Genomic DNA, 12,127 nt, shown 5'->3' on the forward strand with positions numbered 1-12,127 from the left:
CAATGAGAACACATGGACACAGGGAGGGGAGCACTACACACTGGGGTCAGTTGGGGGGAAATAGGTGAGGGACGGTGAGGGGTGGGGAGCTGGGGAGAGATAGCAAGGGGAGAGATGCCAGATGTAGGTGATGGGGAGGAAGGTAGCAAATCACACTGCCACGTGTGTACCTATGCAACAATCTTGCATGTTCTTCACATGTACCCCAAAACCTAAAATGCAATAAAATAAATGGGGGAAATAAAAAGACGTTAAGGCACTGAAATCCAAGGAAAAATCAAACAAACAGGTGTAACAGAGAAGCCAAGTCTAATTATGAGACAAGTAATCACAGATTTGAGATTTGATATTGGGTAGCCCCCCCCCCACAAATCTTACTGAGACCCGGCAAGGAGATGGTCATTAGCTTCAGTTATTAGAAATCAAGATTATATGAAACATAGCAGTGGTTTCAGCTGGTTTCAGGTCAGGCACTAGTTTTGCTTAGAAAAGTGGTCTCATAAATATATGTCTTAAAATGCTTCTAAGCTGAAGTAAAACACAAGGCTAGGTTTCTCAACTCAGCCCTATTGATCTATAATCTATAATCATTATATTGATCTATAATCAAGGAGATTTTGTAGTTGTTGGCTATATGTTGCAGAGTGTGTAGTGGCATTCTTGACCACCATCCACTAGATACCAGTGGGAAACCCTCTTGTGACAGCCAAAAATCCCTCTAAACATTGCCAAATGTTCCCTGGAGAGCAAAACCACCCACTGAGAACCAGTATCCTAATGTAGAGGTGGAGAAGAAGCAACACATGGTTACAGATACGGGAGAAAGTCCAGAGGCTGCTTTCTTTGCCAAACCTCTCACACTGACATTAGACACAGCTGACTTCACTCTGGCGCCCTGAACCAAACAGCTCTCTCCTCATTACCTCACCATCATTCCAGCACTAAGATTTGAGTGTTTTCATTTCACTGGCTCTCTCATCAGCTTATTTTAAGGTATGATACATTCCTGGTAACTTTTTCCTGGCAACCAAACTTAGGTAGAAAGACTTCAAGTAACTTGCCCAAGTTCATGCAGCTAACAATTACAAAGTTGGGGTTCAACTGTTTCCCAAACTTCAGTATGTAGAGGAAACAATTAGAAGTCATCTGAATTTGGCTGCTCACTATCTATATAATTTTCATTCTATCTGTCCAACACCATGGATAGGCCAAGTGGACCAGGAATCCTCCCTGGAAACCCAGAGATCTCTAAGGTTTCCCTGGTTCTCCCAAATTACAGGAGCCCCAGTTATATCAGAAACATGGGTCTCATCATTATTCTAATGACGAGATAACAGCACAGGATAAAAAACTGAAAACCCTCAAATTGGTTTATAGAAAAAGAAAATACTTTGAGCACAGTTTATGTGACTAGAAACACAGTAATTTTTTCTTAACTGAGTAATTAGAAACGGGCAGCCCTGCCTGTTGGTTTATAATCAGGGAGAATTTAAAAAAAAAAAAAAAAAAAAAAAAAAAAAAAAAAAAAAAGAAAAAGAAAAAAAAAAAAAAAAAAAAAAAAAAAAAAAAAAAAAAAAAAAAAAGCTTTTTACACAGCAGTGTTTTAGAAAGTACTCTTACCACTTTAAATCACCATCCTCTGATGATTCTTTTAACACAGCAGTGTTTTAGAAAGATTCTTATCACTTTAAATCACCATCCTCTGAAGATTCTTATTCATACCTGGGTTGAGTCCAGAAGAATTCCAAAAGAAAAGAGGAAGGACCTGCCTAAGAGCACAGAGATCTTCATTGCTCCAGACTCCAAGACACAACCCAGGAAACAGGAAATGGCAAGGAGCTGGGGTTCCTTGAGTGCCTATAAACCGTTGGCCACATCCAGCTGTCTGCAATTACCCTCTGCGTGGGTAGCCCAGGGAAACCCCTTAGCATCCTCTCAGTGCATGATCCATCAGCTGGCAGTAGCTGCATCACTTCACCTGGGCCATAGGCAACCTGGGAGGTTGTTAGATGCAAAATCTCAGGTTTCACTCTAGACCTACAGGATCAATCACAAACTGCATTTCAACAAGATTACCAAGTTGTCCACATGCATATTAAAATTGAGAAGCATTTCTCTTAGCATAGCCTGGGTCACCTCACTACTGACTTTTTAAAAATTATTTTAAAATTAGAAATCATGATGTAAATAAAGTTGCTAATTCTATTATACATCTCTGGGTATATGGATGTTTCTTGGTGAAGTCCTACATGCCTGTATGATACTTAAATTATAAGGAACAAGAGCTCTAGGATTTAACAAGCATCAGGCGACTGACACAGGTAACACACTTGTGATTTCATCTCACCATCATTCTCGCATTGTGGTTCAGTTTTAAATTTCCTGAACTACAAATGAGATTGAGCACCTTCTCTAACATTTACTGACCATATGGATACCCTCTCTTGTGAAATTATTTTCCAAATTTTCTATTTCATCTGTATTTTTAAAGTTAATTTGTAAGAGTCCTTTATATATCCTGAATATGAATCTTCTGGTTTATGTGTATTGTGAATATTTTCTACCACCCTGTACTGTGATGGTTAATTCTATATGTCAATTTGATTGGGCCATAAAGTGCACAGATCTTTGGTTTAACGTTATTCTGGGTGTGTCTATAAGGGAGTTTTTCAGTGAGATTAACATTCAAATGGGTAGACTGAGTAAGGCAAACTGCCTTCCCCAATGTGGGTTAGACTCATTTAACCTGTTGAAGGCCTGAATAGAATAAAAAGGTTGAGAGATGGAGCATTCACTCTCTCTGCCAGAGTGTCTTCAGCTGGAACATTGGTCTTCTCCTTTTCTGGACTTGAACTTAGACTAGAAATTACACCGTCAGCTCTGCTGGTTCTTAGGCCTTTTGACTTGGACTGGAACCATACCCTTGGCTCTTCTCAATCCCCAGCTTGCTGACTGCAAATCTGAGGCACTGAGAATCACATGAGCCGATTCCTTATTGCATGTGTGTGTGTAGACGTGTGTGTGTGTATGCATATCTCACATATACATGGTATGTTATACATACACATACATACATCTCATATTGATTCTATTTCTCTAGAGAACCGAAATAATACAGTAATCTTGTTAATTTCCTCATGGTGTATTTATTTAATGATAATAAACAGGATAATTAAATATTAACATGGTCTAACAAATCCATTTTTTCCTTTAGAGTTTGTGCATTTTATGACTCTTTTAATATCTTTATTGATCCGAAATCCATGACAATTTTTTCCAATATTGTCTTCTAAAAACTGTATCATTTTGTTCATCATATTGAGGTTTTAAATATACTTGGAAATGATTTTTGAGAATAGAAAAGCATATTTGACCATATGGATAGCCAGCTGGGGATTGAAATCATTTATTTATTTAAAAGCCTATCTTTATCCACAGTTCTGCAGTCTGTCTTTTGTAAGTCAAGGTGTGTATGCCTATTTCCAGAGTCTCTATTTTATTCTTATTTATTTATTCCTGTATCAATACCAATATATCTTGTTTACCATAGATTTATCTTGGTTTTGGTACAGTAAGTCCTCCTACTTTTTCTTTTTCAGTATTCTGAATTTTTTGACCAATTATGTAAATTTTAAGACCAGTGTTTTAGCAAAAAAAAAAAAAACTGGTGTTCAACAGAATGAGAAGGCAAGACATACACTGTTAGAAAATATTTGCAAAAGACATATCTAATAAAAGACTTGTTTTGCAGTGGGCATATCTAAGAAAACCTACCCCAAAATCCAAGGAAGCTGAGGGGCAGAAGAAAGTGGTTGACAAATCCAGTTTCTTTGAAAGAATCATTTAATAGGGTCATAGAAACCATGTAGCCATGTCTGTGCCTCGGTGGCAACAAGACCAGATGGTGGATCTTGCCTTTTCCCCCAGACCCAGAGGAGTACACCATAGGGATAGAGGGATGGGCAGTTGGGGGCACTCACAGTATTTGTGGTGTCTCCTGGGTCCTGCAGGAGCAGTCTGCTTCCTTCAGAGGGTCTGTGGGTTCTCGTGGGGTTGCTGGTTTGTTCTTGCAGTCGATCCGGGGCTAAAATTCACAATACAAGCCTCTGCACCACTGCTCTGCCTGTCCAAGTAGGAGCTACAATCTAGTCCTGCCTCCCGTCTGCCATGATCTCCAAGAACAGCCCAAAATATACATTACTTTTTAACTATAGTCACTATGCTGTGCAATAGATCTCAAATCCTCATTTCTCCTAACTGAATAACATCTCTCCATCTCTCCCTCTTATCCACCCTCCAGCTTCTGGTAATGACCATTCAATGTTCCACTTGTAGGAGTGACTATTTTAGATAAAACGTATAAGTGAGATCATACAGTATTCGCCTTTTTTTGTCTGCTTATTTCACTTCGGATGTTATCCAGGTTCATCCATGTTGTCACCAATGACAGAATTTCCTTTTAAGGCTGAATAATATTCCATTGCACATATGCACCATATTTTTCTTTATCCATTCATCCATTGATGGACACTTAGGTTGATTCCATTGTCTTGGATGTTGTAAATCCCACTGCAATGAATATGAGAATGCAGGTATCTCATCACCATACTGATTTCAATTCTTTTAGATATATATCCAGAAATGAATGGCTGAATCATATGGTAGTTCAGCTTTTAGCTTTTTGAGAAGCATCCATAGTGGTTTTTATAATGGCTGTCTTAACTTACATTTCCACCAATAGGAAAGCAAGGGTTCCCTTTTCTCCACATTCTTGCCAGAATTTGTGAATTTTTGTCTTTTTTATAATGGCTATAAATTCTAATATCTAATTGTGATTTTAATGTGCATTTCTCTGATGTTTAGTAATGCTGAGTATTTTTTTCATATTCCTTTTGGCCATTCGTACATTTTCTTTTGAGAAATGTCTATTCAGGTCTTTTCACCATTTTTTGACTATTTGTTTTCTTGTTATTGAGTTTGATTTCTAATAAGACTGAGCTTTTTCAATGGTTATCAGTCATCTATGTGGATCATTTATATCATTTTATTATTTTTCTATTCAATGTTTATTCTTTTTACATAGATATAAGTTTATAATCTGGATATTAAGCTTTTAAAATTATACTTAGTGATGGTTTTCTGTCATTAATCTTCAAAATTTGTGTTATAAAAGTGTAAAGATATATTTTCTCAATGATTCCTGGATATTGATTCTTGCTTGGAAAATATTATCTAGGCCGGGCTCGGTGGTTCACACCTGTAATCCCAGTACTTTGGGAGGCCGAGACGGGTGGTTACAAGGTCAGGAGTTCGAGACCAGCCTGACCAAAATGGTGAAACACTGTCTCTACTTAAAAAAAAAATACAAAAATTAGCGGGGCGTGGTGGTGTGCACATTTAATCCCAGCTACTCAGGAGGCTGAGGCAGGAAAATCACTTGAACCCAGGATGCAGAGGTTGCAGTGAGCCAAGATTGCACCACTTCACTCCTGCCTGGGGGACAGAGCAAGGAAATAAAGAAAAGAAAATATCATCTATATCAGTTTATAACATTATCTTATAATGTTATAAATATTTATGTAATATTAAATATACATTATATACTATATATAATGTATATCATTTATAATTATTCTGGCTTTCAAAATATATTCACCTCTTAATATTATTTTTGTGCAGAGTGTAGAGATGTACCTAAAAGTGTAGTCCACATGTCTTATAAAATAATCCATACTTTCTTTCATCATAAATTAATCATACATCTATGTATAGGTCAATTTCTAAAACATGTTTCAGCAGCACCATTTCTATTCTGGAAAAACTATATATTAATACAGTTTTAGTTTATGTTCTTATAATTAGGTGAATAATTACTAAAAGTTTTATTTTATTTTTACTACTAAAATTTCTCTAATACAGAGAAACAGTAAAATATAATTATTAAAAGCAAAAGTTCTGAAGCTATGCCTAGCAGTAATATGATCTAGGAAATGTTACTTAACCTCTATGTGCCCCAGTTATTTGCTCTGTAGAGAATAAAATAGTCAATGTACTATACAGGATTGCTGGGCTGTGTGGATTAAAGCGTTGATTAATGTGATTGATGGGTTAATTACTTGGAGCATGTCCTTGCAATGAAAAATTGTTTTTCTCACTTGAATCTGTTACTACACTGAGGTACATTAATAGAATAACTGTTAATATTACTTTGAGTTTGTTTTGGATAATCTTTTAAGATGCTGCATTAAGTTTCCTAATTACATATTTCTGAATCTCTTTCTATATTCTTATATGCATATATTTAAATATAGGTCAACAATTTAGGTGCCTGTATTGTCCTGGCCAGTTATTATAGATTGGAGAGGATTATATGTCTTTAATTTTTAAGACTTTGAGATTACTTATAAAATACAGATATTTTTGTTTACAATTAGTAAAATTTGTTTATAACATATGCTAACAAATTATTATTTGTAAATATGTGACAACTTCTAAATTGGTCTCTAATTCTCGTCAGACTTTCTGTATCTTAAACCTATCTTGTAATATTTTCCTAAAGTAGTATTCGTTTCATCTTCATTTTCAGATATATTGGCCTAAAATAATATAACATATAAGAACTCTAATTATAAAACTCTTAAAAGGATTATGTAAACTATTTACATATTTTAAGATTAGTGATAATTTTAGATTATTCCTGCTGTATTATTTTATGTTCTTATAATTTTTCTTTTTACACCTGAGTTTTATTTGTCTTCTTTCTACATAGTTAATTCTCTGGCAATTTGTGAGTCCCCATATATTTCTTTGAACTTCATATATATATATATATATATATATATATATATATATATATATATATATGAGGTGACTTGCTTTGGGGTCTTCAAGATATCTGGCAGTTTCCTACGGGGACTCACAGGACTCAGCATGTATCCCACTATGATTTATCACACAAAAAGGATACAGAGCAAAATCAGCAAAGGGAAAAGTTCCGTGGAATGTTGTCCAAAGGAAACCAGGAGCAAGCTTCCAAAATTCCTCTCCCAGTGAGGACACACAGGATGGACTTAATTCCTCCTACACTGATTTGTGACAACATGTGAAGTTTTGACAGTCCAAGAAGGTCATTAGAGACATAGTATCCAGGGTTTGTTTTTTATTGGCGGCTTCCCAACCATGAGCATGGGATGTTTTTTCATCTGTTTATATCCTCTCTTATTTCATTGAGCAGTGGTTTGTAGTTCTCCTTGAAGAGGTCCTTTACATCCTTTGCTAGTTGTATTCATAGGAATTTTATTCTGTTTGTAGCAATTGTGAATGGGAGTTTACTTTTGATTTGGCTCTCTGTTTGTCTGTTATTGGTGTAAAAAAAATGCTTGTGATTTCTGCACATTGATTTTGTATCCTGAGACTTTGCTGAAGTTGCTTATCTGTTTCAGGAGACTTTGGGCTGAGACAATGGGGTCTTCTAAATATACAATCATATCATCTGCAAATAGAGACAATTTGACTTCCTCTTTTACTAATTGAATACCCTTTATTTCTTTTTCTTGCCTGATTGCATTCTATTTTTGGCTTTCTAGAATTTCAGCAAGCTAGATCTAACTCAGAAATATTTGAGTTGTAACACAAGTAGGGAATATGTAACTTTGTAAATATAGGACATTCATTTACAGAAAGAATTACTGAAACTCAAACAGCTAAAATAAATTGTCCTCAATCTAGTAGAAATGAATCACTCATGATGTTCTAGTGATTTAATCTCCAGAGAAAGAAAACAAAAATAATTTTGGATAAATTGAGATTAAAAACTATGTTCTTATACTCAGGTTTAGAGATATTCCACAGTAAATCAATGAATCCACCAGTCAGTATTTTGTCAGAAAGGGAAAGGAGGTGAAGTAGAGAATAAACAAAAATAGAGGCAGGAAAGTAGAACTGAATGAATAGCACTGGGGGAATGTATTTACTTACTCTGCTACCCAAGAAGATGACACACTTGAGATATATTTCTGGACTGTAATTTTCATCTACTTCCTCATGATATAATTCAATCTCCATCCTGTCTGCAAGCTGGAAAAAAGTCACTCAACAGTTAGCTAGTGTTTTGCTGCCCACTCCCACCCCCTTAGAATCTGCCGGGCTCCCAGGTCTCTTGCAGTATGAAAACTATGAGGCAGGTGTCCCATCCTGGGATTGGTTTAGTCCACAAAATGTCAGGCTATTCAAAAAAAACCCTGATTTTATCCTGGAGGTTACTTTCTCTTCAGGAGTTATATGAGGAATAAAGAACACATTGTAATTATGATTTCCTTGTTACTTTTGCCAAATGATTCCATATCCAGAGAAATATATGTATGTAGGTTCAAGAGAACACCTGAAAGCATGTGATTTTTTTACAAGATTTTTCAAATGTTACCACTTAATCCATCACTTCAAATATTTTGAGATACATAAACAAGAAGTTAGACAAGATTCACTTTTGGTTCGAAGTTGTCATAAATTGTGACATCAATTAGAATATTATTTTTCCCCAAAAAATAGTTCCTTCATATGCACAAAGTGAATGAACCCAAATTTTCAAACTGACTTGAAATTACTGCTAGATAGAAAGGAAGGAAAAGTGATACAAAAAGGACAAAAGAAAATGACAAAAAAGCCAGAAGTAGGAAATAGGATACCCTATTTTTTTTCAACCTTACAAAGAGAATCTGATTTCATCTACTTTTATATATATCATTAGAAAGAAGTGAAATGTCAATTAATCAGAAAACTATATACCTCAGTATAATAGTTACTGAGTCTCCACCCAGATTGTTGGGTAATGAGTACACCCTTACCCTTCACAAAATATAGTTGCCTGGAAAAATATCCTGTAAGTCAGGATTTCAGCTTTCTTCAAAAAAGAGAAATAACTATTCAAATATCAAAACTTTATTTTTAAAAGTAGCCTTCATTACAAATTTAAAAGTCTGCAGAGGCTCCTTTTTACCCCATCCAAAGAGTTTATAAACATGTACAGTAGAACAAATTTATTTTTAAAAAATATTATTAAAACAGCAAAAGATAGCATCCATGGCATTACTCCAATTCTGAAAGGTAATACAATTCTCAGGTACTCAGAGTACCAAGGTTACAAAGATTGCCTCAACCACCAGAATGCAAAGCTTAATTCCTTTGCTTAGTTCAAGGAACAAAAATTACCTAGTCCAACAGGAGAAAAAACTGCTCCTGTAAGGAAGAAAAAGAAACAGGCAGTAGTACTGATTAGAAACTTTTACATAAAGATCATTTTACATAAAGATCATTTCAATGTGGATCAACTAGGGAGGCATACAGGGATTGAGAAAGAGGCCATTGGTTTTAAGCTGCAGAATTTACTATAATATTGTAGTAATTCCAAATTTAAACTGCAGAATTGACTACAATGTTATAATGATCCAAGTATAGTCAATGCAATACTTACATATAGTTATTATTAACAAATATTTATAAAATTCAAATATTAGCATCTTAAATTTTAATTTAAGATGGTTAATAGATCCCTGAAATAAGAATGTACAGGTCTGTGTCTTCTGGGATGCTAAAGTCCAAGAACTATAGGCTCTATGAATAGTTCTTAGGACTCAACAGTCTATCCAAGAAGGGTCTTCTCTTGTAGGCATTTGTCCTTGCAGAACAAAACACAAGAGTTAACATGCATATCAATGACTATCTTTATGGTAATTCCTGGAAATTTCCAGTCCCATTCTATATTCATGTTGTAGTCAAATTTTCATTCTTTGGTTGATTGGGATTCATAACATGAATAGCTAATGAGTGTGTCTTGCAAATTGGCCACATTTTACTCAAAATAGTAATGAGTAACTATTGAGTAATAGTAATGAGAAACACTGACAGGTTATATCCCTAATCACCACAAATGCATGGTAACAATGATCCTAAACTGAAATTATATGGGCACATGCTGTAGAATGTATGGTGTTTGTCACCTTGAACCCTCACCCTTTTTCCATTAATATATTGGAAAACATTTAGAATACTAAGTCAAAGTACTCACCTAAATAACACTCCTGGATACTACATTTTTTTAATTGATGATACTGAGGTTGGACTGTTTCCTTAAATGTATCAGTGTTACTCCATACCACATTTTTTTCAAATAAAGGAGGCTTTCTGAAAAACAGGAAAAAGACATATGCAGGGATTTGAGGCTGGTATATACATTACTGTTATTTTTGTAATGGCTGGGAATATGAGAATAGAAATAAACTAACATCTCTCTTTAGGTTTTAAAGGATAGAACACCAAATCAAGCCATTTTATGTTGAAATGGAAATTTGTTATTTTCCAGAAGGATGAAGAAAAGTTTCTAACAAAATGTTAGTTAGAACTTTCCATTACCCCAGAATTAAGTTATTATGACCCAGTAAAATCAAAGTAGTAGCAAATGCCAGAAGCTTTAAAATTTGCTGAACCAGGTATCTCTAAACATGTCACTCTGTAGTCTACAGAAAATGATGAAATTCTATTTTGTGTTTCTGGCCTGGTGGGTGAGGAGTCTACCGAAATACTTCCCTTCTTTGTGAAGCCAGAGTACGGGTGTTTTAAATGAAGGCTTAGACACTGAGGATACCTGCACTGGAGACTGGCATCTCACTTCCAAGTAGCTCTCTGCTCATGTAGCAGACTGGTGTATATTCCACATATGCCTCTTTAGTATGGAGGGGAAAAAAATTAAGAGGTCCAAGAAGAAACAAGAGTAGAGTGGAAGAGTAATACAACCCCAACATGTGGTAGGTGATTTCCTACTAATGCCTGGGACTGAGTTATTTCTGAAGTACAACAACTAGCAATGCTTTATACATGCAGGTTACTCATTACCTGTGTAGGAGTCCCCAAGAAATTACAGGCTCAATGATCAACAACCAACTCAGGAGACTGAGGAGGGGTATCAAAAGTAACATTTGGGGCCGGGCACGGTGGCTCACGCCTGTAATCCCAGCACTTTGGGAGGCCGAGGCGGGTGGATCACGAGGTCAAGAGATCGAGACCATCCTGGTCAACATGGTGAAACCCCATCTCTACTAAAAATACAAAACATTAGCTGGGCATGGTGGTGCGTGCCTGTAATCCCAGCTACTCAGGAGGCTGAGGCAAGAGAATTGCCTGAACCCAGGAGGCGGAGGTTGCGGTGAGCCGAGATCGCGCCATTGCACTCCAGCCTGGGTAACATGAGTGAAACTCTGTCTCAAAAAAAAAAAAAAAAAAAAGTAACATTTGGGTGGAGCCGGTAAAGCCTTCTATAGATTGCCCCATCAAAATGTGCACATTGGTATCTCTCTATTTAGACTTAGTATTCTAAATGTTTTCCAATATATTAATGGAAAAAGGGTGAGGGTTCAAGGTGACAAACACCATACATTCTACAGCATGTGCCCATATAATTTCAGTTTAGGATCATTGTTACCATGCATTTGTGGTGATTAGGGATATAACCTGTCAGTGTTTCTCATTACTATTACTCAATAGTTACTCATTACTATTATAGAGTAATGAGATACCATTACTTTAGTGAGTCCTAAAGATGCAAGCAAATCTGAGCAACATTTAGAGTGCATAGTAAAAACTTACTTAATCAACGCTACTAGAAATGGATGACAACTGTGCCAGGTTGACACTCAGCCTTCCTTTCTTTTTATCCTTTTCCCCTACGTTAACACGCCAAGGCAGTAAAGAAAGCACAAGATAAAGCATTTATAGATTAGGCCGAGTCCTCTTTTTCTCCAATCATTTGTACCCAGGGCTGGCAGTAGTAAAGGAGGGGAACGTTAAATTTGATATGAAATTGAGATTTTTGTTGAGCTTAATTTATCATAAATTAAGAGAAAAAGGCAAAAGATGTCATAATGGTATGAGAAGGTAAGACTCTATAGAACAGAGCTGAGCTGACTTACTGAAAAAAATATATATAATCATTTACTTGTTATGCTTTCATATAGCTCATATTACTCAAAAAGTAGATTATATTTAAAATTCCAACAGACATATAATTGGGCCACAGAAATAACTGAGTTAAGAATGAGCCAAATTACCTCACCTCTGCATCTACAGGCTCTTCTAC

At 35.7% G+C, this 12,127-nt stretch overlaps 1 protein-coding gene across 1 annotated transcript in view; it reads right to left on the bottom strand.

The window, feature by feature from the left end:
- Positions 1 to 4,287, bottom strand: part of OOSP2 (oocyte secreted protein 2) — a 36,661-nt gene extending 32,374 nt beyond the window's left edge. Inside the window, exon 1 of the transcript XR_005195531.1 lies at positions 3,981 to 4,287. The gene's annotated coding sequence lies outside the window, so the exon portion shown is untranslated. The remainder of the gene's footprint in view (positions 1 to 3,980) is intronic.
- Between the last annotated feature and the right edge of the window lie 7,840 nt (positions 4,288 to 12,127).

The sequence above is a fragment of the Cebus imitator genome, unplaced genomic scaffold, assembly GCF_001604975.1.
Source record: "Cebus imitator isolate Cc_AM_T3 unplaced genomic scaffold, Cebus_imitator-1.0 Scaffold253, whole genome shotgun sequence".
NCBI lineage: Eukaryota > Metazoa > Chordata > Mammalia > Primates > Cebidae > Cebus > Cebus imitator.